The sequence below is a fragment of the Brassica napus genome, chromosome C5 (assembly GCF_020379485.1).
Source record: "Brassica napus cultivar Da-Ae chromosome C5, Da-Ae, whole genome shotgun sequence".
Classification (NCBI taxonomy): Eukaryota; Viridiplantae; Streptophyta; class Magnoliopsida; order Brassicales; family Brassicaceae; genus Brassica; species Brassica napus.
Genome location: NC_063448.1, coordinates 45,035,493 through 45,042,647, shown reverse-complemented (window position 1 = coordinate 45,042,647; position 7,155 = coordinate 45,035,493). Strand labels below are relative to the sequence as shown.

Here is a 7,155-nt window from a genome sequence, read left to right as displayed (position 1 = left end):
GACAAAGTCAATGAATAATTGAGCCTAAGTCTCTAATATTTTCTCCACCGGTCGATTATGTAACCAAAGCGATCAAGTTACTGTGAATGATGATGATTAAAGAAATCGACTGTCACGTACTTGGTTCCGATAAGGATGCCTCCTTTGGAATTAATGGAAGTTTCCCAGAAATGGATTAGCCTAAACATCAACTTGGAATCTCCTGGTCCTGGTGAAACAAAAGTGGAGAATGGCTTGCACGGTGGTGACTTCCGTTTGATTTGCCATAGTGTTGGGATGCGTTTGCTGAGCATGGGATTGTTGGATAGGGATATACATATAGTCTCAAGACGGAAAGGAGAGAGCTGGAATATTTCATTTGAGTGATTAATTAAGGGGTCTTCAAGAGGCATCAATATCATCGAGTAAGAGGAGGGATGTGGAGAGTTACACGCTGATTTGTCTGGAGGATAGCTTTGATTCATCATTGTTTCCGTCGCAGGCGTTATACGGAGGAAATGGGAAGACAGTGAGTTTTGGAAGGTCTGTAGACGCCGTAAGGAAGAGGAAAGTAATACAAATGGGTCAATAAAAGAAATGGGCCTATTACGCATCACAGATTCGTGACCCAACAGCTTAACATCTTTGATTACATGGACAAATGATTGGTTAGGAATATTTTCTCCTATGTGGCACTCCTAGAATTACTTCAATTTAGTTCTTTTAATATAGTAGAGATGCTATTTTGAGAGTTTCCCCCATTGTATACTATTTTTTTATTACAAAAATGTTTTAGTGATATTTTATGTTATTTCTTTATTAACTTCGCATGATTCATATTCAAATCTAAAAAAAAAAATTAGGGATTATTTGTTTCACCTTTCATGCCGAGAGGAAGAGAGAGCTCACAAGAACCTATAGGAAGCTGAAGCTTGTCTCGCAAGGTATTAAGATTAGGTTTATACAACCAAACATCGCCTCTCCGAGACACGAGATCCTTACACCAAAATAGATTCGGCATCGGGAAACATCTCGAGACAAACATCACGTGACCTCTGCCCTTTCGCCGAAGCTGCCACCGTTGCTGCCGCCATCTGCAGATGCAATCTCGCGACGTCTCTTGACCAGTTTCCTTCTTTCAGACAAGGAAGCTTCACAACGACCAGATCTAGTCTTCTTGTAGGCACTTTGATCTTTGGGAGGTTAGGACAAACATGGACATATTTTTCTTGCTCCTCATCGATCCACTCTGGGTAGAGTGCGTCCCAAGTCACGTTCTTATCTGCGTGCTCTAAATCTAATTCAACAACGTTTTCATCATCCTCGTTGTCTTTAGTCTTGGCTACCTCTCTCCACTGTCGGATCTCCTTCCTACCGAAATTTAAGACACCGATCGTAAGGCCTTCTTGAACGCTCTCAATGGTTTTGATCATATCGTCCCAACTTATCTCCAGGTCCGAAACATATCTTGGATCTTGTCTTCTCCATAACCATCTAATTTCCACATATGGTCGTGTTAATATACAAAAACGGAACTTCAATACGTTTCATAGAATTTTTTTAAACGTTACTTGGATCACTAAGGCCATTTACAATGAGGGTGTTGAAACCCACTTTCAACAGTTGAAGATAATGCACTGAGAATGTTGAATTTCTGTGTTAATCTACGTGGGTTAAACATGTGTTAGAAAGATTCAACGGTCTTGGAAAAAAATTTGTGGGCCATGACAGCCACGTGTCACGCCGTGAGTGGGTGGAAAAGGGGTGGGGCGTGCACGCACGCGCACTGGAGTACACAATTTTCCTTCTTTTTTTTTTTAATTGAGGATAATATTTAAATTTTCTCTTCCCATTGGATGCACAAATTTCTTTTGATATTTATCTCCACCCAATAATTCAAGGGAAAATTTGGATAAATGCACTTCAGTATGAATATAATTTGAAAAATACATCCTTGTTTAAGCTTTTTGAAAAATACACTTATTTATATATAAATTTACCAAATTGCTCAGTCTTAATATTTCTCAATTCCTATTAAACCATTTAAAAATAATAATTTAAAAAGATCGTTAGAGAATATTTTGTTTAATATACTACACAATATCTTTCCCATATCTTCTTAATATATCGTAAATGTATTTTTTATTATTTTGAAAAAAAAAAGAATGCAAGACGCATCTCGTCTTCTTGAACCCTGGGTTATTTGTCATCAGTACTACTCAAAGTCACACTTGTGTGTGGCATATTCAGAGAGCTTGCTCAAATTGTGAATGTTTTGGAGAACAATCAATAGCTCAAAAAAAGCACGGAAACAAGCTTGCTCAAGATGTCATCGTACATGACACAATCGTGCCCGTAAGTTGCGAATTTGGAATTTGATGTTTTTATGTTCTAAACTTTTTTCTGTTCTAAACGTTTTTTCTGAAAAATATGGTTTTGGTTACTCTAGGTTTTGATAACTGTTTTAGTTTTTATTTTGCAATAAGGTTAATTATTTCGAACTGATCCCGTCTGTTTGCATTGAGAAGCCACTTGAACTGCACAATGTTTTGGGTAGACAATCTTGTTTCTTCGGAAGTCTCGTTTAATTTTTGGAAGAAAGAACAACACAGTTGTTTTGTTTCAAATGATAATGCCATTGTGTTTGTTTGTGAAACTAAGAATGTGAAACCAATGATAATAAGTGTTCTTTTTTTTTTTTATATTCAAAGTAAAACAAAATAAACACATATGTGAATATCATATTAGAAGAACTTACTTAGTCTCGGCTTCAAGAAAAAATGAAAATTTTGTATAGAACGAGACCTGACTTGTGTTTATATAAAGTTAACAAAATAAATTAAAATCTATATAAACTGTGTTTTCGTACTTTTCTTATTAATTTAAAATTTATATATTAATTATTGAAATGTCAAATTGAGGTAAAAAAGTAAATTCACATTAAAAAAGTGTAGTTTTCAAAAAAAAATAAAGACAATGTATTTTTCAAATTTTAAATCCTAAATAGGGTATTTTGCAAATTATCCCATAATTCAAACTTATTTATTTTATAATATAAATATTTTAAAAGGGATAAAAATTATATCAAAATTCAGGATAATATTTAAATGCTCTCTTCCCTTTGGCTGCACAGATTTCCTTTGATATTTATCCTCATCCAATAATTCAAACTCATTTATTTTATAATATAACTATTTTTAAAAAGATAAAATTATATCAAAATTCAAGATTTTTATCTATAACTATATACTACTCTCATTTCGTTTGGATACAGCAAAAAAAATCATTTTTCATTATAATCAACTATTTTAGTGTTTTAATTTTTTTTTTGGTTAAATGAATCCCAATAATAATCCTTTTAACACCCAAAACTCTTTTGATTTTCCATTTAACTTCCAAAATCCCAACAATTATCAATTTCAAACCAACCTTTAAACCAGCCCCAAAATATACCAAATTATGGGTTTTCACCAAATTTTTTCATGTCATCATCTGTTCCGAATTGTCCACCAAATTACGGATCAATGATGCAATATTTTTCTCAAAGACCTCCACTTTCTTCTACTCTAAGGGGTGATGCACATGTTCCGAGAGCAACTGAATTTCCCGAATTTTCTACCCAAATAGCTCTTGGTGGCATGAGTGGTGCTAGTGAACCCATTCCTGACGCAAATGCAGATGAATCAGCTCAAGCTCGCCGTAGAATTCTAAGTGGACCACCGATCAAAACTTGGTGCTACTTAGTGGATGGATTAAATATGGAACAAAAAACATTGTTGGCAGAAACCAGAAAAGCGAAGCACACTGAAGCAAAATTTCTGAGTACTGTAATGAGCATTGCTCATTTGATCCTCCCTGTGATGGGGCTTCATGCAGAAATCATTTCAACTATATGAATAAAAATTGAGCAAATGGAGTGGCGCTTACGATAACGCTAGGCGTATGCAACAAAGTGGATGGTCGCAGAATGATGTAATGGCAAAAGCACACGAATTATATTCAAGTGGTAAGAATGAACATTTCAATTTAATGTCGGAGTGGCTTGCTGTTCGTGATCAACCGCGCAATGGTAGTCAAGTAGGAGGAAATACTGGCTCTACAAGTAGTGGATCTAAGAGATCCCGAGAGAGTGATGCCAGTGATTCGAACTCCGTAGGATCAAACTCTGTAGGATCAAGTGCTCATCCAATGGGGAGAGAGGCAGAAAAAAAAAGCAAAAAGAAAAGCAAAGGCGCATCTTTAGAAACCGTCAACGTAGAGTGGAATAAATACAAACAATTCAAAAGCAAGAATTGGAACGATTGGATAAAATAGCCAAGACACAAGAGGAGGTAAATCGATTGATGAAAGAAAAGACTGAAACCAAAAAAATGAAGATGTTCTTGAAGCTAAGTGAAAAGAACATCTCGATGACAAGAACAAACAGCTGTTAGAGAAGTTGAGCAACGATCTATTTGGAAATTAGTAATATGTGTTTGTATTTTTCTTCTTTAATAATGTATGTTTTTTTTTCTTTTAATAATGCGTGTTTGTTTTTTCATCTTTAATAATGTTTGTTTGTATTTTTCTTTTTAAATAATGTGTTTTTATTTTTTCGACTTTAATAATGCGTGTCATTTTTCACTTTAATAAATTTTTTTGGTATGCAATCCGTGACTTTCTGATTTTGTAAGAGAATTCAATTGTTATCTATTATTTATGCCAATTTAATGTTTGCTTGGAGTCCAAAATTCTCATCCACTCAGTTTTTTTATAAATGGAAACACATTTTCCCGTAAATGTATCAATAACACAATTTCATCTTACAAAAAATTATCAATGGATCCATCAGAATTTCCTTTCGATATCGAAGTGTACAAAAAACAGTGTGAGCTTGAAGAGAGGTATATCGTACACCGGTGTACAGAGCGTCGAAAAAAAATTGAGGAAGACCATACGTCTCGTAGCAAGAGAAAATACTTCAAGAGAGATCATGTAGCAGTGAATCAAAGGTTGATTGATGACTACTTTGCCATTCAACCTACATATGATGAACAAATGTTTCGTCGCCGATTCCAGATGCGAAAACATATTTTTCTTCGGATCGTTGGAGACCTATCAAGCATTGATAACTATTTCACCCAACGAGTTGACGCAACAAATAGGGAAGGTATTTCTCCATTAGCAAAATGCACTAATGCCATGCGAATGTTAGCGTATTGTGCTGCTGCTGATGCGATTGATGAATATATCAAAATAGGAGGTACTACAGCATTGGAGTGCGTGCGCCATTTCTGTAAAGGAATCATACGGTTGTATGAGCAAGAGTATCTCAGAGCTCAAACTCAAGATGACTTGCAAAAATTTTGCATGTCAGTGAGATGAGGGGGCTTCCAGGGATGATCGGGAGTATTGATTGCATGTATTGGGAATGAAAAAATTGTCCAACAGCATGGGAAGATCAGTTTACTCGGGGAGATAAGGGAACCACCACGGTTATTCTTGAAGCAGTTGCATCTCATGATCTATGGATTTGGCATGCCTTTTTTGGATGTCCGGGAACATTAAACGATGTAAATGTTCTAGATCGTTCACTGGTGTTTAATGAAGTTGAACAAGGTAATACTCCAAGAGTAAAGTTTTTTGTAAACCAATGTCCATATGACATGGCATACTATCTAGCTGATGGTTTCTATCCTTCTTATCCAACTTTCGTTAAATCAATCCGACTTCCTCAAAGTGAACCAGACAAGTTATTTGCAAAATATCAAGAAGGGTATCGGAAGGACATCGAGCGCGCATTTGGGATATTACAGGCTCGGTTTAAAATCATTCGAGAACAAGCTCGCATGTGGGAGATATCGGATCTTGCTATCATCATGCGGTCATGTATCATATTGCATATTATGATTGTTGAGGATGAACGAGATACATATGCTCAGAATTGGACCGATTATGATCAATCTGAGGCAAGTGGTTCGAGTACACCACAACGATTTTCTACTGAGGTGCTACCAGCATTTGCAAATCATGTGCGTACAAGATCTGAATTATGTGATTCAACTATACATCATGAATTGCAATCAGATCTAGTTAAACATATGGGCAAAATTTGGAATGTTTCATGTATAATTTAAAAAATATATATATGTATGTGCTTTAAGGGTTTTAATGTATTTTTATTTTGTGTGCTTTGTGTCATGTGTGTTTAAAATTTCTTAATAATATGTGTTTGTATCGTGTGTATTTAAAGTTTCCTAACTTTAGTTGTTTTAATAATAATAAATTTCGTATTTTCAAAAATAAAATTTGGTAAATATCTTACTTAAAAAAATAAATATGTTCTTAATTTTGATTGTTTTATTAATACAGATTTTGGTATTATTTAAAAATTAAGCTAAGTATAATAATTCAAAATAAATATTATTAAATGTTATGTTATTTATTTTTAAGTTAATTGTAAAAAACAAAAATATGAATTAAGAGTTGTGGGGTAGGGTGTTGAATTTTTTAAAACAAACCATTGTAGAGGTGTAAATTGAAGTGAGTGTTGAGTAAATGAGGTGGAAGAGAGAGAAGATGATGTGGAGTGTTAAAAAGAGAAAAAGAGGATGTTGAATATGGGGAGGGTGTTGAAACCACTGTAGATGGTCTAACGGTATTTATAGAATAAATGATCAATTTTTTATTTGATAAGTCAAATGATCAAATATAGTCTTGTTCGGAGAATGGACGTTGCGTCTACTAGAGCGACAATAAATTAAACGATGCCGGAGGATGGTGTGAGTTTAAAAAGTGTTGCCGCAACAGTGAAAAGAGTCACCGCAATGAGACGTGACTGACGCTGGAACTTTAAGCGGTCAGTTATAGTTCGGAAACTGTCGCTACGTCTATTATATTAACACCGGCGCGTAATTATTTCCGATGTCTTGTGTATAAAGCAACAAAAGTAGAGTGTATTTTCTAGACGCCAACGCTGCCGCTGCCGTTGCATTTACAAAAAGAACATGGCTTATGTAAATTACAAAACCTACCTAGAAGAGTGGGAAAGAAAATGATGATAAGCGTCAGGGGAATATATGATGGTGAAGAGAGTAGCCGATAAAAGGATACACAACAGAACCTTCACGATCTGAAACATGCTGCAACAACAACTACTGTTTTTCTCTTGTGTCGGAAAATTGAGGATATTAAAAG

General features: G+C 35.0%; 2 pseudogenes; both read left to right on the top strand.

The window, feature by feature from the left end:
* The first annotated feature begins 3,461 nt into the window (after window positions 1-3,461).
* LOC111206132 lies at window positions 3,462-4,293 on the top strand (annotated as a pseudogene).
* Window positions 4,294-4,793: 500 nt separating this feature from the next.
* Window positions 4,794-6,899, top strand: LOC125575489 (annotated as a pseudogene).
* Window positions 6,900-7,155: the final 256 nt, after the last annotated feature.